Source organism: Trachemys scripta, chromosome 1, assembly GCF_013100865.1.
Source record: "Trachemys scripta elegans isolate TJP31775 chromosome 1, CAS_Tse_1.0, whole genome shotgun sequence".
NCBI lineage: Eukaryota > Metazoa > Chordata > Testudines > Emydidae > Trachemys > Trachemys scripta.
Window position 1 is genome coordinate 7,640,129 of NC_048298.1, and position 23,897 is coordinate 7,664,025.

General features: G+C 49.3%; 1 long non-coding RNA gene across 1 annotated transcript; it reads left to right on the forward strand.

Moving 5' to 3' along the window:
- The first annotated feature begins 4,907 nt into the window (after nt 1-4,907).
- On the forward strand, nt 4,908-11,300 carry LOC117867240. The gene is made up of 2 exons (XR_004643339.1): nt 4,908-5,069; nt 10,314-11,300. It is a non-coding gene; the product is annotated as an uncharacterized LOC117867240 (long non-coding RNA).
- The last annotated feature ends 12,597 nt before the right edge of the window (nt 11,301-23,897 follow it).

Here is a 23,897-nt window from a genome sequence, read left to right on the forward strand (position 1 = left end):
AAAGACAATCAACACCTGAATAGATGAGGCCTGAGCAAAACAAAGGAGTAACAGTACCTAGAAAAAACAGTTTTCTCCAGAAGCAGTTGCCTGTTGTAAGCTTTCTGGGGGCAGGGACTGGCTAGGTTCTGTGTTTGTACAGTGCCTAGCACAAAGGGCCCTGGTCCGTGAATGACACTATTAGGAATACAGTATTATAGAGCAATAAAAATAATAGTAATGAAGAGATGAATTGTTGGCATAGCCCTTTAAAAGCACAGAGACTGGGTCAGTCAGCCACACAGAGCAGCTTGGGGCAGGGGAGAAGAACAGAAGGCCATGCTTTCATTGCAGAGAGGTCCTTTTTGACCGCAGGACCAGCCAAGGCCGGAGGAAACTGACTGCAGAGGTCACGGAAAGATGGCGTGTGTCAGAGGAGAAGCCAGGAACTTGAAAAGTGCGGCCCATCAGAGGGCACCTTGAATCCTGAAGAGAGACTAACCCAAAGAGCCACTTGAGTGAAGGGAAACTGAGGCAGGGACTAGTGTGCAGGTGTGTTAGTGTTTTGCTTAGATCTGTATATCTCTTGTGCTACCTAAGATGAAGAGTAACCGGGGTAGAAACCTTTTGCGAAGCCTGCATCTGTTTGCTTCAACTATCCCGTGTCCCTGAAGAGGTGAACTGTAAACCAGAGTGGCCACAAGGATGAAGCTCTGGGGAACGGTGTATTAAACAACTGGGGAGTCTGGGGGAGCCAGCAGCAGCCTCAGGGCACAGGGGGTCTAAACTTTCAGAATGGGGGTGCTAGAAATCTGATCCTGAGAGTGCACTTCGACCCAGAGGCAGTGCCGGCAGTCTGCTCAGAGTTGAGAAAGCTTTAATGCGCACAGGTGCGGCGTGCTGGGACCCAGACACCACAACCTGGTGAGTGTCCAGCAGGGGAAGCTGGATCAGGGCTGTGACTGGTGCCAGCCAGGGCCCTACTCTTCTAGATGAGGTGCACATATATAGTAAGAAACAACATCCTTGCCTAGAAGAACATACAGTCTAAGTTAAGACCAGAGGCAAGCTTTGGGCACAGCAAGCAAATGGGGTTGCGGTAGGGCGGGTGATAGCGATAGAAGTGTGCGGGTGCATAGATCTGCCAGTTTCTTTATTCTAAGCGTACATGTCCTCGCCAGCCATTGTCAGCCAGCAGTTTCGCTGCAGATGGCCCCAGGGAAGGGAGCCGTGAGTGAACCGGGTCTCTGGTGGCTTGAAGATGGAGGTAGCTCTCTGGCATCGTTGGGGATGGAGATTCCTGACCTGAAAAGTGCATACAGCAAAAGGGCCATCTTGCATCACAGTGAAGCCATAAAGGGCAAAGAGCCGGTTTTGGTGCTTCCTGTGAGAAGCATCATTGTGTTCGGAACCCGCTGGAGGGCTCAGGCACTGGCCGGCACTGGGAGGGAGGAGACCAGCTTGGGAAACATGGACAACCAGTGGTGGCAGGGATCGTGGTCACTGTCAAAGGTTCCTCCTTCCCCCCCAGCCAGGCAGCGCCTCAGTGAGCATGGAGCCCTTGCCCAGAACTGTCTGCTCCACACCAACAAAGATGCCTGGTAATTAAGGAGGTAATTAGTTGGGTAATTAAAGGTAATTAGTTGGATTCTCTCTCAGGCCAGGGACTGTTGGGGAAGGCAAGAACACTCAGCCATTGTGCTGCAGGGAGCCTGGTGCTTTGCAAAGCAGCTTCCAGCCGGTGTAACCCTTTCCCTTCCACTCGTGGCTGTGGCATACAAGATTCCCAAGGAAGGCACGATTCATAGGAAAAATGACCGTTACTGAAACATTGCTGCTTGGGGGATCCTCATGCCCAGAGATCCCTGGGCACCTAACAGTAAAACCAATACAGACTAGAGCCAGAGTCCCACAGCCTGGTCTCCTAGCCACCCCACCATACATACCACCCTGACCCCAATCACTGGGATGGGCTCTCGGGCAGCACACGGTCTCTGGGGTGGCTTGATCCTGAATTATGGAGGCTTTACAGACTTATAGCTCTGGGGTGCACCTCAGGGGTAACTGCTGGTTTTAGAGTTCAGTCCCAGTCGGGTTGTTGATCAGGGAATTCAGCACGAATATTGGGGGGCTCAGGGGGGTCCAAGGTTTGGGGTTTATTACTGCCCTTATTTTAGTACTATAGGGCTGCACTGAGATTTAAGCTGAGCAAAGAGGAAATCCCTGAATTCACACGGCACTGAGTAAGGATCGGAGCGAAATGTCGAGCATTCACGGCCTGGATCCTGTGAATCCTTACGCACATGCTCAGCTTTATGCATGTGAGGAATCCCATTGACTTCAGTGGAGCTACTCAGATTTATGCATTTCTGTGGGATCAGGGCCTAAGACAGCAGCACAGATGCAGCGTTGCCAACTCTCATGATTTTGTCATGAGACGCATGATAATTACTGTTTTCTTTAAAGCCCCAGCTCCTGGAGTCATGTGGATCTGTGAAGATTTCAGCCTTCATTCTTAAAGAAAACGTGAATTTCTAGCCCTTGTGGCTCTGGAGAAAGCTTCAAAATGTGACCCTGGGGTGATGTTACTGACATGAACTGTGACCATATAGATCATTGTTGCAAGGTCCTACAGTTGCACCAAATCTTGTACAAAGGAGGTCAAATAAGGTGTTTATGGAAAGGTGGTAATTTGCTAGTTATGATTATGCTGTCTGTATGTGTGTATCATTTTTGTATTTGAAGTTATGAATATTGGCTATGTACTTGTATCTCAATGTGTTTGATTGTAAGTAGCATCAATGAAGCATTTGGTCAGCTTCTTGAAAAAGGACTATTCTGAGTAAGTGCCCAATCAAGAAACACTTAACTGACAATGGACTTTGGGAGATGCTAATACACATCTGAGCTTTCCTGGGAACATTCAAACTAACATGTAAACAATGGCGTCAGCCTGCAAAAAGCTGAATCATTCATGGACATGTGACTTGCCCAGGTGGCTACAAACTCCATCTTGTTGCTGTGATTTTGCACAGAAGAACAAAGGGTTTTCCGCCCACAAGAGAGAGAATATAAAAGGCCCTGGAAGCCTCTCCATTTTGTCTTCAGCTGGCTCAAGAGATGGCTACTCCACCCCACAAGAGATGCCTGAAAGAAACTGGAACAAAGGACAGTAACTACGGGGGTAGGAGTGATTCTGGACCCAGGCCAGAAACTACACCGTTGGTCTGAACAGGATTGGGCCCAGACTAGGAAGGGGTCTAGTCTGTGAAAGAAGCTTATTGGAACATCTCTGAGAGTGAGATTTCCCTGTATTCAGTTTCCTACTGTATTAGGCTTAGACTTGCGTGTTTTGTTTTATTTTGCTTGGTAATTTACTTAGTTCTGTCTGTTATTACTTGGAACCACTTAAATCCTACTTTTTATACTTCTGCTTATTAATTAACCCAGAGTAAGTGATTAATACCTGGGGGAGCAAACAACTGTGCATATCTCTATCAGTGTTATAAAGGGTGGGCAATTTATGAGTTTACCCTGTATAAGCTTTATACAGAGTAAAATGGAATTATTTGGGGTTTGGATCCCATTGGGAGCTGGGTGTCTGGGTGCTGGAGACAGGAGCACTTGCTAAGCCGTTTTCAGTTAAGTCTGCAGCTTTGGGGGTGTGGGTCAGACCCAGGGTCTGTGTTGCAGCAGATTAGTGTATCTGGCTCAACAAGGCAGGGTTCTGGAGGCCCAAACTGGCAGAGAAAACAGTCTCAGAGGTAATCTCAGCACATCAGGTGACAGTCCCAAGGGGGTCTCTGTGACTGAACCCATCACAACCAGTGCACTTTAAAGGCTCAAAAAGCAGAAGGCAAATACGAAGAACCCCACATCTATTATATTTATGTAATCTCGTGAGTTTAAAGCTAATCTCATGATTTCCGTTGCGGGATTGGTTGGAGGTGTATTTCATGATGGAAGCTGAGGAGACCAGATGCATGGCAGGTCCTTACTGCCCTACCTCCTTCTCTAGCCAGACTGCCAATACTCATTTACCCCTTTTCTGCCCCATTCCTCATTTCAAGTGGTTTTCTTTACTTGTATTTTTTCGATGGTCAGTTATTTTTAAAGGGGCCACTGTCAGCTTGAATTTCTTCTAAAGTGATTCCTTTAAAAAACAACAACTATATTCTGCCATGGCCCCCTTTAAACAGTATGGCTTGCAACTTGCAAGGAAGTTAGTTGTGGGGGTGAGGAGCCTGGGTGGTGTTAACAACTGCAGAGTTCCCAACTCTCGCTATTTTATTGTGAGGTATCATTATATTTGTTGTTTCACTTCAAGCCCTGGCTCTTGGTGTCAGATGATTGCAGGAGAATCTCAGCTTTCATTACAGAGAAACAAGTACATTTCTAGCCCGCATGATTGCAGAGCAAAAACTTGGAAATGTGACCTGAGTTTAAATTGGAAAGCTCAAAGTCCAGAAGGCAAAGAAAAAGAACCCCCGTTTACTTGTAATCTCGAATTTTGAAGCAGTCTCTCCTGAGTTTTGGAATGTTTGGGGTTGGCCACCCCAGGACAGGGGCACGTGACCTGAGGCTGGCGCAGAAAGTGGCCCGTTCATTGGTTTAGCTGGCAATCACGGTTGCACATTGGGTGGGTAGGTAGGAAAGCTCCTGGCCTCTGCACACCTCCCTTTCTTGGGTCCCGGTTTGTGGCCTCATAGGAACGATAAGGAAGCATCTAGGAAACACTGCAGCAAACATGCTTGTGTGGGTTTGTTTTTACAGGCTGGAAGGAAAGCTGCAAAAGAGGGGAGGGGAGAAAGAGCCAGGGTGACACCAGCATGTTAAGTAGCCTCCAGTAACACAGCAGACAGTTGTGAATCCACTTTGAGCTTTTAGGATGCATGCTGTGTGGCTGCTGCTAATGTTACTGTAAGCTCTGGGTGTGCTGGGATCTGCATATCAACCTAAGTACGCTGGGTTTAGGGCACTGAATCTAGCGACATCAGTCGCTAACTGCGCAGCGTGTTTTCCTTGAATGGGGAGCACATCCATCAGGGAGCCTGTAATACAGTGAGTGGCTGCATCGTTACCAATCACTAGTAAGTCTCCTCTGTTTTTTTTTTTTAATGGAAGCTCTTTAATTTGATGTCACCGTAATATTGCTCGGTTTTAGAACAACTCTGGTTGCCGCTGCCAGGAAACCAGAGACAGCAATAAATCTGTCGCACTGAGCCTTGGTTAACCAAGGAGGGTGAGATTCTCTGAGCAAGGCAATGATATCCTCCCCTGTTCCGTGAAATCTCTTTGAGCCATCTTAGTTCTGTGCAGCACCTGTTACGGCGCGATCCGGGGACCAGCCCTGGAGGAGTCGGTTCCTGCTGCTCAGGCCCTCTTAGCTGTCGCTGACATGTCAGATTGCGAGCGGTGGGCTTTGGAAGGGACCGTGGTCTAATGGTCAGAGGAGCAGACTAAGAACTGGGGCACCTGGGTCCTGTTTCCTGTGCTGACACTGATTTACTGCGTGAGCTTGGGTAAATCACATAACTGCTCCGTGCCTCAGTTTCCCCAGCATACGTTGAGGATAATTGGGGTGTTGCAGGGATCGTTATGTTTTAAAGTGCTTTGCGATCCCGGCATGAAGGGTGCTAGAGGGGTGAGGAGTGGGATCATTGTAGATGGAGCCATTAGGGATGGTGTTAACTCTCTTCCCTGTCTATCTAATCCATCCGTTTAGGATCACATCAGGCCCTCATCACTGTAGTACCTGAACACCTCCCTAGAACAGAGCTAACATGACACAGGGTCTGTCACACAGTGACTGGTCCCTTTAAGAGGGATTGAGGTCCAGTGCATCTGTGACTAAATATGTGCTCCCAATGGGGAAGGCAGCACCCACTGCAGCCTGTATGGTTTCCACTCCCCTCTCTCCTTAACTTCCTGTTCCCATTTAAATAGTCCAGCACTAGGGTGGGGGCAGGGCCCCCTTGATTACACCCCAGGCTCTCCAGGGCATAGGTGCCAGCCTACCCTTAAAGGGGTAGTGCGCTCCTGCAAAAGGTCCAACAACGGGGCTAGATTTCTCCCTCCTTCCCATATGCTTGCCGGACACTGGTCTCTGCTGGGTGGGTTTGGGGAGGGGACACCCACTCCTAGCTTTCCCTGAGTTGTCGCTGCGGGCAGGCGAGGCTGAACAAGCGAGTCTTGTATTTTGTTCTGGAGGCATGAGGTCTGGTCATTCTCACTTCCTCTAACAGGGAGTCCCATAGTCTTTCCATTGACTTCTCTGGGCTTCCGGTCAGGCCCTTAACATCCAGTGTCATCCAAACTGTGGAGGTAAGCGTCTCTCCAGCTCCCCTCCTGCAGAGTTTAGCAGCGTTACAGCAGCAGACGGGAAGAGCTCGGCACCTCCTGAGTATCAAACTCCCCCTGATTTATACCCTGTGTAACTTTTCACTTAATAACAATACCTGGCTGGGGGATCTGTGCCACTCTGCAAACTCCGTACATACGGGAAACACTTCCCTCCGGGAGAAATTGCATTGCTTCCAGCAGTCACTGGAACACAAGGAAGGGGTAATTCTGGCCAAGCGCCTCAGAACAAACTCTTCCTCTCATGGAAAGTGCAAGGGAGTCTTTACTCTCCATGCGGAGCAGTCCCTGGTTTCAGGGACTCATCTGCAAGACCCGCAACCTCCTACCCACATTGAAAGCTGCATGGAATTAAATGTATCTATCTTGAAAGGAGGAAGGATGGCTCAGAGATTAGGGTGCTAGCCGAGGATGCAATTCCCAGCGGTACCACTGACTTCCTGTGTGGCCTTGGGCAAGTCACTTAGCTTCCATATGCCTTAGTCTGTCAAATAGGGCCGAACACACTTCCCTACCTTACGGGGTGTTGTGATGCATTAAAGGCGGTGAGGTGCTCATACTATGGAATGGGGGCCAATTATATAAGTGAGAGAGACAGAAAGACCGAGTCGATCTTTATGGGAAATAATGTGTCAGTCAAACCCAGGCCAAGCTTTTCCAAAAGGGCGGAGGCGGCTCCATTTTTGGGTGTCCAACTTGACACCTTAAAAGGACCTGATGCAGAAAGTGCTGAGCACTGACCCTGTGAAATTCAGGTCCCTTTAAAGTGTGTGATGTTCCCCCCTCCAAAATCACTGATCACCTTTGGCCCTGGTCCTTAAGGCATCCCCACTCCTGAACAAAAGCTGCTGACAAGGGGATTTAAGTGGCTAGATACACTTTTTTTTTTTTTCATGGGTGGGATCAAAACCCACTTTTCCTCAAGGGAATCATTTCTTTTCCATCCCAAGCATAGCGCCCCCTCTCCACCCGGTTACCTTCTTTAATGCCAATCTGCTTACAGGTTTTGATGGACAAGTCTGGGTTTTTTTGGATCCCGCCACCCACTCAGCAGGGTGTATCTTCTTTATTTTTCCCTATGAATTTATTTGGCGGTGCCTCCACCCTCCTCACTCCTTCCTGGCAGGGCAGCTTGGGAGGAAAATTCTAACGACAGGGTAACCCCCACTTATTTGCCAGATAGTTGGAGACTTCCAAGAAGTAACACAAATACATACAATATATTCAACACAATAATTATATTAAACAGGAGACAAATATAACATAACAGGGTAAAACACTATTTTTAGGGTCACCGGTGCCCACGCTGATAATACCCATGACTTTCCCCAGTCTCGTGACTCGATGTAGCAAATGTAAGATTAGTGTCCCGTTGGTATGTGTATTTTGTTGGGGCCCTGGATGACCTATGACCACGCGATCTTCTCTGCAGTGGTTTAGCAGGATGGCTGACTGGCTTCAGTACAGCCCAAAGGACTCACAAGTGGGAGAAGGTGGTAAGTCCCTCCACAGGTTTAATACACAGCAGGTTATAAAATCCCCAAACCCTCACTCCCTGGCTTGAGGACACAGTTCAGGGAGTAGGGGGTCCCCAAAACAATTTCCCTGACTAACTAGAAGATGGTTCACTCACAAACTCCATGAATGATCCTCAGGTTCAGAGCTGACTTTGGACTCCTCAGTCACTGCAGAGGGGCTGATCTCTGCTGGCAGGGATCCTCTTCAGGCAGGAGTCGGGCTGCTTCAGTCCCAGGATTTCCCCTCCCCACAAAGGGGTGCAGGGCTCAAGGTGCAGATTACACAACTGTACTAACATCCAAACTGTAGTCTCCCAGCCCAGTGTCCAGACACACTGCTCACAGCAGGCAGCAGGCCTGGACTAGCAGCCAGAGCAGAGCTGACCGTGTGGTGACTGGTCTCACCTAGGGAATTGGGAGGGCTAACTCAGCCTGGCTGGGGAAATTTCCCAGCAAAATTCTACAGATTGGGAGTCCTCAGTGGAGAGGGAAAAGCCCAGCTGAGGGATCTTGCTTTCAGGTCCCTAGAGGCCAGTTCTCAGGGGGAACCCTGCATGCAGGCCTGGGACTCACCAGCTCCCTACACAGCCAGTCCTGCCCTTGCCCTGGCTGGCTCCAGACTGCCTCAAAAATGGCTTCTCCCCTTTCCTGAACTCCCTGGGACGGGCCTCTCACTCCCTATTGGTTGCTGGGCAGATTCTGAGTCTGCTTTGGCTCCCTGTCCCTACCAGGGACAGTGCCTCTCCCTGAGCTGCCGGAAGACAGAGCCCCAGGAATCTAGGTCATCTCCTTGGGGGGTTGTGATGAAGTGGGACTGTTCTTAATGTTTTCTCTGAATACTGTGTGGGTGCCTCAGTTTCCCCTATGCATTTCTTAAGTATCTAGGTGGTGGGATAAGGGTGTGTGATTGTCACAGAGTCCTAGGGGGCCAGCGTGATGGTGTCTGCACAGAGAATGGCTGACACCCTGTCTCCTGGCAACTGATGGCCTGGGCCTCTCCCCTGCAAAGGTGCCAACTGAAGGTGTTGGAGAACAAAGAGATCAGGTGACCTCCTGGCCAGGGAAAGAGACAAAGGCCAGAGGAGGGGCTGGAGAGTTTCAGTTTGGAGCTGGCTGGGGAAATGGGGAGGGGGTGGAGCAGATGGGGCTCTGGCCTCCCTGGCCTCAAGATGGACCTGACTTAGGGGTCCTGTTCTCTGTACCTACAAGCTCTGTTTTGGACTGTGTTCCTGTTGTCTAATAAACCTTCTGTTTTACTGGCTGGCTAAAAGTCACATCTGACTGCGGAATTGGGGTGCAGGGCCCACTGGCTTCCCTAGGACCCCGCCCGGGTGGACTCGCTGTGGGAAGCACACGGAGGGGCAGAGGATGCTGAATGCTCCGAGGTCAGACCCAGGAAGGTGGAAGCTGTGGAAGCTTCTTGCCCTGGAGACAGTCTGCTCAGAGAGAGGAGGCTCCCCCAGAGTCCTGACTGGCTTCGTAGGGAGCAGTTCCAGAGCATCGCCCTGGTGACTCCATGACAGAGTTACACAAAATTCCCACAGGAGGTGGATTCCCATGACGAGGGCCTTCTCAGTTTCCTCATTTTCCAAGCAGGGGTTGTAATGAGAAGCCAGTGCTGGAATTTTGCTCAAGTCATTAATAGTTTCAGAACAGATCCTTCTCACAACACAGTGAAATTAATTCCTCGCCCATAACATGCTCGCCCAAAAACCAACACATCACCAGGCATTTCGCCCCCAGGAATGAGTTATCCAGAGCCCCGATTCCTTTAAAGATTCCACTTGCTGTGCAGAAGAACAATTCAAATGTATTTTGTTCCCTAGATCCTGGTGAGACAAAAGTCTTGGGAGAAAAATAATTGTTGGCTTAAACTTCAGCCTGCATTCAGCAGCAATTCATCACCTCCATGTGTGGTTTGAAGCCGGGCTTGCTCAATATTCAAGCTGGGAACACTCAGTAAGAAAGAATAGACTTGGGCCAGTGTGAAATATCACCCGCAAAATTCTCCCTAAACTGCTTTCATTTCATGCCCTTTGCTTTGCCGCTAGACGCCATGCACGAAAGGGAAGGAAATCAGGCGTCTCTTTATATTCCTTCCAGCTCTTTGAAAAGCACTGGGAATGTGGTGGGGCTATTGAATTCATGGTCCTGCCATCTCCCATGGTCTGTTCCTAGAATCTTTGCTCATCTGAGATGGTACTTCCAGGGATTGATGCTAGATCATGGAGATAGAATACTAGTTCCAGTGGCATAAGTAACTGTGATGATGGCATCTCTATACCACACCAGTGGATGTGCCTAGTATGCACACTAGTTTGCCTACTAGGCTGGGGATGGGTCTTTTGCAGAGGGAAGGGGATTCTAGAGGGAGGATTTTACAGAGTAAGACATAAGCGCTCTGCTTTCTCTCTTGTGGAGACTTTACATTTGTTCTTTCTTTTCTTCTTCTTTCAGTTTGAAATAGGTCACCTCATCCGTACCGTGCATCTCTTGCTCTTTGTGTTTGGAAGACACAGCACAATCTCTCTGGGAGCATCTGAGATCCTTCAGTTCTGCTGCTATAACCCCATGTCACCCAGGTCTTCGTGGACGTGTGACACCACAATGAGGGGCACGTTCCAAATTCATGGACAGATACTAAGAGATGCTCTCCGTGATCACTGAGACTCAATGGCTCTTATTTCAATGGCAGTGTAAAGAGATGAGTGTGTATGGTTCTGCCACCATTGTAACCTGTCTGATCTCAGTGGGAATGTAGGAGATACTGCATTATGATTCTACAGCGAAAACTGTAATGGCTGTGATGTTATGGATGGTAGAGGGCCGAGAGGGGGGGAGACTCCAGTACCAACCTCCTGGAGTAATAACACTATGGTGCGCTGTTCTGTTTGGGCCTATTACCCCAAGAGCTACTCTCACAGGACTCAAAAAGACTGAGACTCAATAGCGGGGTACGAAACAATGAATTTCATTGATCATGACTCTGCTGCTCCGGAGATTCCCCAGCACGGTTGGTGAGGAGACAGCGTCTCTTTGGTTATTACAAAGCCCTGAACTGGAGTATGGAGAGGCTCAGCCCTGGATTGTTTTCCCCGAATGGGGAGACTGAGCTAAGGTTTCCCCAATGTATGACCCCTGCACATGTGAGTGAGCAGATTTAGAATTAACAATTGGAATGTACAGTACCATGCACATGAGTCATTTGAAACTAAGCTTCCATAAGAATTGCCAGACCAGATCAGACCAAGGTCCAGCCTGTCTCCGACGGTGACCAATACCAGCTATTTCAGAGGAAGACGCAAGAACCTCTGCAGCAGGCAGAGGGGGGATAATTTACCTCAGGGAAGTCTCCTCTTATCCCCTAATACGCCGAGACTGATTTAAGTCCTGAAGCATGAGGAGGGTTTATACACTGTCAGACTTTTTTTTTTTAAATATTAACAAGAATAACCAAAGTTACCACAGCAATCCAGGCGAACATCCAGTCCCTCTGTGAATCTTGCTAATGACATCCAGTGGGAATGAGTTCCCCAAGGTAATTACACATTGTGAGAACGTGTAAAATAACCAAACCATGCCGCTTTCCCCTCTTTAGTATGACATGAATTTAGTGATGGTTAAAGGTACTTAAATGGGCAGGTCTGAAGATTCAAATGGTTGGTTTATTTGTAGAAACTGGCCAATAGCAATGCAAGCGTCCCCAGCCCTGACCAGGAGGGACCCACCTTTAGGCTGGGGGGAGGGCGGGGGTGTACTCTCCATGGCCCATTCAACTCTTGGTCTCTGGTGCTGGGAAGATGGTACCAAGAAATTTGCCAGTGAGGGCCGACAGTGCTGGTAAATTCTGTTCCATGAAGGTGTTTGCCTTGCAAGTGGACGCCGGTCAAGGCAGGTCATGTGTCTCAGGCAGTTTGTGTTAGCATCAGCCTGGCGTATGGCGCTGTTGCCTTTTAGCTGCACACTGATCTTTGCCAGACGTGTTTTGGGCGGTGGCGTATGGGGGAATAGAGTAAGGGATGGGAAGGTGTATTTTCGCAAAGGGAGGAGATCCTTCCCTTCCACTGCAAAAACAAAAACACCCTGCAGCAGTGGATCTCCGAGCCTGGGTCAACTGACTCAGGCGGCTCGTGCTATGGGCTAAGAAGAGAAGTGTAGACATTCCCAGTTGCGCTGGAGGTTGGGCTCTGAGACCTGTCCTGCTCACCAGGTTTCAGAGCCCGGCTCCAGCCTGAGTGGGAATGTTTACACTGCTATTTTTACCCCCATAGAGTGAGCCTGAGGCCAATGACCCACGATCTGAGACTGGCTGCCCCAGCTGGTTTTTGCATGGTAGATGTACCCAAAGAGACCCTGGAGCGTGACTGCAATGTGTTCCTGGCCTTCCCAGACTGAGCCCCAGAACAGCCTTTCCTGGAAGCGGGATTCTGCCCTGTAGGCAGAATGGGAGGCCATTGGTGATCTGCACCAGGCGCTGGGATGTAAAACGTCTTTTGGGGCAGATTTCCCTGGTTTTGCTTAAGGGCAAAATCAGACACAGACCCACAAAATCTATTTTTGGACCATTTAGGCCCCTCCCTCCGGTGGCTCAGCAGATGGGATGCGGCGGTTGTGTGTTTCAAGTGGTGTTTGCAGTGCAGTGCCCTGAAACGTTGCCATGAATATTGAGGTGCAGAAGGCCCCTGATTAACAGGCACACACAAGAGAAGCAGGAGTGCGTGCTCTGCCGTCTGCTAATGGACCGTTCACTGATGGTGGATGGCAGTGCTACCCCTGCACCTCTCCTGCGCGCGTGTAGGGGACCCACGCCAGCAGCCACTGAGGTCGGTGCAGGTTTGCCCATTCGCTCTGCTGGGAGCAGAATGGGCCTGCAGAGATGTCAGAGATGCTGTTTCCATTTGGTTCCATCCTGCTTTGAATAGAGGTAAGGAAGGAGCCGAGTTTACTGCAGACCAAAGTCCTGGCTAAGCCACAGAATGAGGGGAGCACAGGGTCATCTGAGACATGAACTGGAAGGTGCCAGATTTAGGACGTGACCCTGAGCAGGGCAGAGCACCTCAAAGCCTCTATGACTTGTCCTTTGGCTGACCCTGCCCTAGGCCATAGTAATCCTTAACGCAGTGGTTCCCAAACTTGTTCCGCCACGTGTGCAGGGAAAGCCCCTGGCAGGCCGGGCTGGTTTGTTTAACTGCTGCGTCTGCAGGTTCAGCCGATCACGGCTCCCACTGGCCGCGGTTCGCTGCTCCAGGCCATTTTCAGGTGACATTGTAATCAAGAAGTGGGCAGCATTAGCTCCCGTAAATGTAAACAAACTTATTTCTCTTAGTGATTGGTTGAAGAAGAAGTAGGACTGAGTGGACTTGTAGGCTCTAAAGTTTTACATTGTTTTATTTTTGAGTGCAGTTACGTAACAAAAAAAATCTACATTTGTAAGTTGCACTTTCATGACAAAGAGATTGCACTACAGTAGTTGTATGAGGTGAATTGAAAAATACTATTTCTTTTGTTTATCATTTTTACAGTGCAAATATTTGTAATAAAAATAATATAAAGTGAGCACTGTACACTTTGTATTCTGTGTTGTAACTGAAATCGGTATATTTGAAAATGTAGAACAACATCCAAAAATATTTAATACATTTCAGTTGGTATTCTATTGTTTAACAGTGTGATTAAAACTGCAATTAATCACGACAAAATGTTTTAAGCGTGATTAATTTTTTTTTAGTTAATCGCGTGAGTTAACTGCGATTAATCGACAGCCCTAATTTGGACCCTTTCCAGCCGTTGCAGGTGAGAGAATAACAGAGGAGGATATGTAAGGTATGTCTTTTGCTGTCTGCGTCTTGTATGTGAAAATGTCTAAAAACTCTGAGTTCAGCAGAGTTTGTTCTCAATGTTGCTGCAGCGTGTTAGAAAAGAGGCACACGCATACTGTGCTCTCTCCTGGAAACTTTACTTTTTTTTGCTGTTTTCCTTCATCTTCAAAATAAGCCACTGTGGAGTGAAAGTGTGTGTGTGTGTGTGTTTTGTTTTGGTGTAGGGAAAGGTAGCGGGATGCGTCAGCACATCCTTCAGTGCTTTGCTGAATCAGAGCCTAGATTTATTCAGGAGAGAATTGGATCAAATACTGAGTATGGGCGCCTGCCATGTTTGTGTGTGTGTAAGAAAGAAAGAGAGAGAGAGACCAAATGATTCAGCAGCTCCCAGCACTGGGGAGAAAAATCAGATTCTAAACATATAATTCCACTGGCTATTTCTGTGGTCCCTTTGATTTGTATCCGTCTCTAACTACTCTGGTATGCCCCTAACAAATCGCAAGGCCATGGAGCCAACAGGCATTCGCTCCATAGTGGTAAAAGAAATGAAGCCTTCCATAATAACCATCATACAGAGAATCCCAAACAGACTATGCTGTGGATGAAGAAACACACCCAGGAACCATGCAGCCCTGGGAGAGGAAATCTGCCTCAGAAAAGCAGGTCATGTGTAATCCTTCTGCGAGGTGTCCTTGGCAGCAAAGAGACCCATGCTTATTTCTCTACGGCCTCCTTCAATAACACTGGCTTGAGTCCCCACCCAGAAACCTGAGAAAACTAACCCCCACCCCCGGGTTCCCTTGACGGGCAGTACTCCCCCTGTGCAAACACGGAGTCTGTTGCTTGAAACAAAGAAAACTCTACTGGGGGAGAGGGAAAAGGGACGCATTAAATTTGTGGAGGCCAGTAACAGAGAATCAACAAGAGCTCTGTATATATTTTAAGTAAAATTCTATCTCACACACGCCACAGGATGTATTAAACTCAGCTAAGGATTATTATTATGCTAACCTGAATTATAGTCCCATATAGATTAGGAATGGAGCCTGATACAGAACAGGATTATAGTCTGATCTGGTATCTGTACCACCACAATTGGTCCCAATTAGCTTCCTTGCTGGCTACCTTAAGAGGCCAAACACTGTTAATTAACTGAATTAACTGTGCTCTCACTTCAGGAAGCAATCCCTTTCAGTTCAGGCTTCAGGCACACTGGTGAATAAACCTGCGCTGTTAGCAGGCGACTTCCATTTCTAGGGCTGTGGTTCTGGCAGCAAATACTAACAACACATTAAAAAAAAAAGTTTCATTCTTTGTAAAGGGGCGGGAGTGAGCAGTAGAACTTCTTACACCTCCAGGAATTGTTCATTGGATTCATTACTGATGTGTCTAGAAACCACCTGCATTCAGAAAAGCTAAACAATGGCTAATCTTGCTAAGCATCTTCATTAATTATCTCCATCTGGCTGGCATGCACTTAGATACACAGAGAGATTGTTTTGATCGTTTGCTGTTTACATATTTTCTTGCAGTTTAGTAAAATACAGAAGCCATCCACAATAAATAAATACTACGCAGAATAAATAAATAAATAAAATGCATGGAAAAGAGCAGTAGTGGATGTGATCATAATGGGTGAAATTCACCCTGTGTGCAGAGAGCCACCACAAAGCCTGTGCATTGGTCCTAACCCTAGTAGGTGAGATTTAGGGTATTTGTTGCCTATGGGTGAATTTCTCCCTATAGGAGAGTATATGCCATTTATCTAGCACTGAAGGGCTTTATTGGAGTATGTTGTATATAAAGGGGCTGAGTCCCGTTCGCTACCCCAATCAGATGCACAACCCCCTGCACTAGCCCTGTGGTGCAGCAGTGTTTTGGGGGCGGGAAAGGTCAGTCCTTTAGCAACGAGACTTTTGGCCTCCATCTAGGCCGAGAAAGGCCGAGCGTATTTCATTAGTCAGCTGCAGGCATTTTGTCAAGTGCTTCCAAGGGAGAATGATCTCACTCAGGAATAGGGTGACCAGATGTCCTGCTTTTATAGGGACAGGCCCCTCTGATAGTTGGGGCTTTGTCTTATACACGCGCCCATCCCCTGTCCTGATTGTTCACACTTGCTGGTCACCCTACTCGGGAAGCGAGCTCATTGAGACGCTCACCTTGCAAGAAGCTGACCAGTTCCTGCACATTGCAGGACTGGGCTCTTTGGCTGTGATTTGAGCCCTTGCAGAGGAGCTGTTCACTGTCCTTGTCATAATTATAAAGGGAAGGGTAACAACCCTCCTGTGTGCAATACTATAAAATCCCTCTTGGCCAGAGACACCAGAATCCTTTACCTGTAAAGGGTTAAGAAGCTCAGGTAACCTGGCTGACACCAGATCCAAAGGACCAATAAGGGGATGAGATACTTTCAGATCTTGGTGGGGGGGAAGGCTGTTGTTTGTGCTCTTTGTTTTGGGGGTTTTTTGCTCTTGGGACTAAGAGGGACCGAACATCAATCCATGCTCTCCAAATCTTTCTGAACAAGTCTCTCATATTTCAAACTTGTAAGTAACAGCCAGGCAAGGCATGTTAGGTTTATCTTTGTTTTCTCAACTTGTAAATGTTCCTTTTGCTAGAGGGTTTACCTCTGTTTGCTGTAACTTTGAACCTAAGGCTAGAGGGGGTTCCTCTGGGTTCTTTGAATCTGATTACCCTGTAAAGTTATTTTCCATCCTGATTTTACAGAGATGATTTTTACCTTTCTTTCTTTAATTAAAAGCCTTGTTTTTAAGAACCTGATTGATTTTTCCTTGTTTTAAGATCCAAGGGGGTTGGATCCGGACTCACCAGGAATTGGTGGGGGAAAGGAGGGGGAATGGTTAATTTCTCCGTGTTTTAAGATCCAAGGGTTTGGATCGGTGTTCACCAGGAAATTGGTGGAGAAGTCTCTGAAGGCTGCCCAGGGAAGGGTTATAGTACTTGGGAGGGAGATATTTTGGGGGGAAGACAGAGTTTCCAAATGACTCATAAACGATTTGGTGGTGGCAGCTTACTGATAAGCTAAGCTGGTAAATAAGCTTAGGTGACTTTCATGCGGGTCCCCACATCTGTACCCTAGCGTTCAGAGTGGGGAAGGAACCCTGACAGTCCTCTTCGCCATTTGAAGGCCTTAGGTCTAAATCCTTGTCCTGGGGATGTTGGTGGCAAAGCCCCCATTGCCGTTAATGGGGCCAGCACTTGGGCCTTATCGTAGAGCTTGGATCGTGAAGGGGCGACACAGTAATAACACAGGGTGGGTCTGAACTGGAACCCCAGGTTGGGGGCTCCCTCTCCCCTTTTGCATTTGGGGGGAAGGTTGGATTTGAATCCCCAGGTCTGAACCCGTCCCCTTTGTTTTGGGTGTGGGCTTGGAAGGGGTCTGGTTCAGCTGCAGATCAGAGAAGTGGAAGGCTGGACAGGTGGGTGATCTCATGAGTGGCTGTCATTCAAGGGGCCCCAGGCAGGAATGGGGGGGAGGGGCATCAGAACTGGAGCTGGCTCCTAATGCGATCCAGACAGACACTCGTTCCGTGGCTTGGCAGCAGTATTAAACGCTGCTCCCACGGAGCTCTCTGCCTTAGCCCACGTTCTCTGGGTGAGCTAAGCCATGGGACTTACCAGACAGAATCTTGTCTCCAGCCGCAGAACAGACAGCTCTGGAATAACCTGACCAGAGCGGACAGTCCTTCCTCACCCCATCCCTTAGTGAGTGGGTGGCTGATGCCGTGAAGCCTGAGGGCCTTGTAAACTGTCCCCTCTCTGACACCACTGGATGTTCTCATTAGACATGTCGGCATTGGCCATTGCACTCACTTGCATAGGTGCCGACTTCTACTGGCGCCGGTGGATGCTCGACCCTCCTCTACCCCCGGCCTCGCCCCGACTCCACCCCTGCCCCTGGCCCCTGCCCCTCCCACCCCCATTCCAACCCCTTCCCCAAAGTCCCTGCCCCAACTCTGCCCCCTTCCTGCCCCTATTCGACTCCTTCCCCAAAGCCTGGCCCCGCCTCCTCCCCTGAGCGCGCCACGTTCCGGCTCCTCCCCGCTCTCGGAGCTTGCTACAGCTGTTTGGCGGTGGGAAGCGCTGGGAGGTAGGCGGAGGAGTGGGGACGCGGCCAGCTCAGGGGAGGAGGCAGGTGAGGGGAGGCGGGGCGGGGAGCTTGGCAGCCATTGGGTGCAGACCACCCACTAATTTTTCCCCGTGGGTGCTCCAGCCCCGGAGCACCCCACGGAGTCGGTGCCCATGCTCTCCAGAGCGTTCGGCAGCAGCCCTGGCTGCCCCGGGACAAAGCTGAGCCGGGGGCGATTGGGGTGGTCAGAGAACCGCTTGCTGCCTACACTAGAGCGCTCCTGCAGGGAGGCGTCAGCACATTGCCCTGGCCTGCCTGAGGTGTCTCTCAATTGCAGCGCTGGGAGTCCAGCAAACAGAAGCCATTCTGCACATCACCACCCCCTCCTTCCCGGCCCCACCTCCCCCTTTCCCTCCCAACACCCCATGCAGCCAGAGCTAGACAGACATTCACCCGGCCAGCCTGGCTACTGAGGAAGGCATTTCCATGGTAACAAGCAGCACATCCAAAAGCTCTCAGAGCTTCCTCTCCTCCACTCCTGACTGGCCAGCTTGAATGGTAAGAGGGAATAGGAGAGCCAGACGGTTTCCCACATCATCCCGGTACATGGTCGTTCCCCCTCTTGTGCGCACATCCCGGTACACGCTCGTTCCCCTCGTGAGTGCACATCCCGGTACGTGCTCGCTCCCCTGCGTGTGCACATATCCCACTACACACTCGCTCCCCCTCGTGAGTGCACATCCCGGTACATGCTCGTTCCCCCTCGTGAGTGCACATCCCGATACACGCTCGTTCCCCCTCGTGAGTGCACATCCCGGTACATGCTCGCTCCCCTTCTTGTGCGCACATCCCGGTACACGCTCGCTCCCCTCGTGAGTGCACATCCCGGTACGTGCTCGGTCCCCTGCATGTGCACACATCCCGGTACACGCTCGCTCCCCTCGTGAGTGCACATCCCGGTACACGCTCACTCCCCTCGTGAGTGCACATCCCGGTACACGCTCACTCCCCCTCGTGAGTGCACATCCCGGTACGTGCTCGGTCCCCTGCGTGTGCACACATCCCACTACATACTCGCTCCCCCTCGTGTGTGCACATCCTGGTACACACTCGTTCCCCCTTGTGTGTGCACATCCCGGTACGCGCTTGTTCCCCCTCATGGGTGCACATCCTGGTATGCACTTGGTCCCCCCAATGCGCGCACACATCCCAGTATGAACTTGGCCTCGCTTAGCACTAGTGCATGCCACGGTACATGCTTGGCTCCATCTATCACATACCCTACCCCAGTATATACTTGGCCACCTCACGTATATGCACCCCCCATACTAGTTTGCCCTTTTTCACGCACACACACTCCCTTGTGCATGTTTGCTCTCCCATCATGTGCACACAAACCCTCGTACACACTTGCCTCCCCTCACACGCGCACATACTCCAGTACCTGTTCGGTCCCCTTCCCTCACTGCACACAACCTGGTACCTGCTCAGCTCCTTCCCCCAGCGCACACACCCCAGTACACGTTTGCCCCCCCACACACACACTGCACCTGGCTGCACCCAGTACACATTCAGCCCCCACTAGCACAAGCTCAGCCCCCTGGGCATGTGCACACCCCCTTCTACCATATGCTCTTTCTCCCCGCCCCCAGTGTGCAAGATACACGCTTAGCCCCTCTAGCACTAGCAAACATCCCAGTAGATTCTTGGCTCCCCCTAGCGACACCCACCCCCAGTAGGCACTTGCCTCCCCCGTCCTGCACAGACACCCTGGTATGCGCTCACTCCCCTTGTGTGCACAGACTATGTATAAACTGGGCATTTGTCCCATTGTAGTAGGGGAGTTTCGTTATGTGCGCAGTACCCTGGCTGAGTGGCGTGAAGAGAGAATCGAAGTCCCCACGGCGATTCGCTTCGTCCAGGTGCCTGCCCACCTTGACTTTCCCTCTTGGCCCCGTGTGAATAGAACTCGCATCACAGGGAGGACTGAGCCCAGGGGGTCCTGGGAATTAACCTCAGTCTCTTCGAGGGAACTCTGGGCAGGGGTGAGGGTGTCCCTACTCCAAGATCCTCCTAACTCAGTTGCTACCTTTGTAACCAGTGATCGCGGCACTTCACTTAAATGCATACACAAGTTGTTTACACCAAAGCCCTTTCTTTGGGGAGTAAGGAACCCTTCACAGTGTAAGCCCCATGAGGACATGGCTTGGGTAAGGTTCAGTGCAGCACTCTCCAAAGTGCAATAAACCTTATAACTACAACCAATTTACTAGCCCAGTGTCTTCTGCCTAGACTTGGACATGGTGCTCTGACACTGCTGGGAGAAGGGGGTCACGGATGGGTTTGGACTCTGTCACGGAACCTCTTCTCCACCTTTGGTTCTGGCCTCCTCTCAGGCCATGTTCCCCTCCTGGGTCTGGTGCGTAACGCCCTCTCACCCAACGATGTCGCCCCTCCCGGGTCTGGTGCGTAACGCCCTCTCACCCAGCGATGTCGCCCCTCCCGGGTCTGGTGCGTAACGCCCTCTTGCCCAGCCACGTTCCCCCCTCCTGGGTCTGGTGCGTAACGCCCTCTCGCCCAGCCATGTTCCCCCCTCCCGGGTCTGGTGCGTAACGCCCTCTTGCCCAGCCATGTTCCCCCCTCTGGGTCTGGGCAACCAAAAACCCATACGTTTCAATAAGGGGCCAACAGCCCCCTCACGCACTGGACACATTATTCCTCCCCACAGTACACACTTGTTCCGCGCACAAGCACATGCATCCTGGTACACACCTGCTCCCTCCTCACATGCACACCATGGTACACTCTTGCCTCCCGCCCCCCGGTATATGCTACACATACCTCCTCCCTTATGATAAATGCTACATCCTATCAAGGTATACACTACAAACACATAAACCGCAAGGTATACGCACCACGCTCCACCCTCCCACCCCCACCACGGCATACGCTTCCCACACCGCCCCCGGCGATTCTGAAAAAAAAGCTTTTGTGTGGAACTGAAAACAATTTTTTTGTGTGAATTGAAAAGTCTTAAAAAAAAAACCCAGTTGGGCTCGAATGAGCTGTTTCATTGGGATTCTGAGTGTTGTCGGGGCGGCCCAGGACTGTAATGGCAGGCGGTGCAGTGGGTCAGGCCTGAGGAGCGTTGGAAGAGTCCGCACTGTACTGCCAAGAGCTGTTGTGTGTGTGACTGTAAGGAGATTCAGGGCTGTAGGGCACAGAGACGGTGGTTGTGCCTGCCTGCGTTATATCTAGTCAATGTTGTCCATCCCTTCGCTTTACAGGCGCTTGACTCAAAAGCCATTGACGTAAATAGGGGTCTTTCCATTTACTTCAGGGGGCTTTGAATCAGGCCCTTAATCCATAAAGGTAAGTGGCCCAGACAGAACTATAGTGTGTTAATCTCATTCTGGGTCTCCGTTTGTGCAGTTCAATAAACCAGCATTGTGCAGAGCTATCCAGTGGTTTGCCTCAGCCTCCTCGCGCTCCATCCTAGATTACCTGTCATTTACCCTCATGTTTATTCCAGGCAGAATTTTGTTGATACAGCAACGGTTTTTGTCACCAAACTGTCAAAGGAAGAAGCTAAACATCTCTAGGCCTATTTAGGTAACACATCTGTTAATCAAAGCGAGATTTGCATGTATAAACTTCAGGGTAGCTGGGCTGCACATTTCATTTCTTTCCTCATCAGACCCAAACATTTCTATGTAAAACAGACCCTGGGTTTTACCAGATGAGCTCAAATAGATTGCTGTGCGAGTGTGTGTTTACATCTAAACGGTGTAGAATTTAAGTGACATTCTGCATATTTAAATTCCCCCTGAAAGTTCAACTGGATAAAGTGTTCTTTCCCTTTGCAGCTAAAACTATTGTGCAGCATTGCTGTGCGCTGTTAAAGAGCTGCTGAGTTCCACCTCAGAGGTGGCTGAATTTTTTCTGAAGTGGTTCCAGACAAATCCAGTTTACTTATGTAAAATAAGCAGTCCCACTTAGCTTGAAGGGGCTAAGGCAAGTGGGATTTAGCCCATAGCTTTATTGGTCAGTTAAAAAAAAGCACTTTGGGATCCCTTTTGGGATGAAGATGCTGTGCAAAAATGCTCCTCTATTATTCACTATGTAATTTAAGGCCATATTTTAAACTAATGCCAATATGAAAAGTTGATTGGCTTGCAGTCATCACTAGAAGCTCAGATGAAAATACAGCTTTATAATATGGAAAGCTTGGCCTGAACTTCTTAATTTAATCGTATAATCTAATTGTTATAGTGTGTATCTTTTTCTTGGCAGTCCATCGATCCGATGATGACAAATCTGTGCAGATCATCTATTGTTGGTCTCATGGTGTGCCCTCGGATGACTGTACAAGCCAATTCTAAAGGTGCACATTTAGCTGCAGATGTTGCATGGGAAGTTCGCGGTCAGTGGATTGTGTGCTGCTGATGCTCTTTGACGTCGTTCGCGTGCCTCTTGTAGACACCGGCAGCGGTCTTCCTCAACGGCGATGCAGGTATTTCTAACTGTTGCATGCCACTGTGTTCTGTCGCTGGCAGCGTCCTCAAGGTCCCTAGGTTTGATACTGGTGTACTGCAGATTGGCTTTGATGGTATCCTTGTAACGTTTCCGTGGACGACCTATATGCCGGATGCCCTGGGACAGCTCACCATACAGAAGCTGATGGGGGATTCTGTTGGCATCCATGCGGCTAACATGACCGGTCCAACGTAGCTGTGACTTCATGATCATCATTTCGATGCTTGTCATCTGGGTTCTCTCGAGGACCTCGAGATTGGGCACTTTGTCTTGCCAGCAGATCTTCATGATGTTGCGGAGGCAGCGCATGTGAAATGCTTCGAGCTGCTTGATGTGATTCTATATAGTGTCCATGTTTTGCACCCGTACAAAAGAGATGAAAGAACAACAGCTCTGTACACAAGCAGTTTTGTTGACATCCGGATGTTGTGGTGATTTAAAATTTTGACACGCAGACAGCCAAGTGCCTGGCTTGCTTTGGATATCTGTGCGTTGATCTCATTATCCAGTGATCCATCACTGTGTATATGACACTACCCAGGTATTTAAAGTTCTCCACTACTTTCAGCTGAGTGCCATCAATGGAGATACTCGGGACAGAAGCATTTGATCCAGGTGCAGACTGATGGAGACCTTCTGTCTTTCCGAGGCTGATAGTCTGAAAAGTTGCGAGGCCTCAGCAAACTTGTTGACAATGGGCTGAAGATCATTTTCAGTGTGAGCCATGAGGGCACAGTCGTCAGCAAAGAGTACCTCAAGAAGGAGTTTCTGCACTGTCTTAGTCTTTGCATTCAGGCGATGGAGGTCAAAAAGTGAACCATTGTGCCGGTATTTCAAGTATATACCTCGGTCCATATCTTTCATTGCATGGTTAAGGACACATGTGTGTCTATAGATATAGATATAGATATAGATATAGATATATAGAGAGGGGGGGGGATTAGGGATAGCTCAGTGGTTTGAGCATTGGCCTGCTAAACCCAGAGTTGTAAGTTCAATCCTTGAGGGGGCCACTTGGGGATCTGGGGCAAAATCAGTACTTGGTCCTGCTAGTGGAGGCAGGGGGCTGGACTCAATGACCTTTCAAGGTCCCTTCCAGTTCTAGGAGATGGGATATCTCCATTAATTTCTATATTTCTAATTTCTATAAAAACCAAAACCTCCTTCAAATCTCAGTGTATAAATATAGAAAGTATTTTATCTAACTAGTTCACCCTTACTGCATTCCTTGATATGTTTTTATTTCTTCAACAGACTGAAAATGTCTCTCTGTTCTTCAGGTAGAATAGTAAATCTGCATATGTTTGAAGAGATTTTGCTGCAGTGGGAGAAAATGGAAATAATAAATGTTTAGGGCTTAACGGAACAAGTCCATGATCTCAACTAGAAATGGATCTCATTAGAGCCACTGGGTTCAGTCACTTGTCATCCTGTTAGTAGTAGTAGTATAATGTATTTGTATTGCGGTAGCACCTAAGCATTCTGGTTGTAGGCCAGGATCCCATTGTACTTAGGTGCTGTGTAAAGACAGAACAAAAAGATGGCCTGCTTGGCTTGTACTGAGCATGCTCAGTACCATGTGCTGAAGCTGCTGCC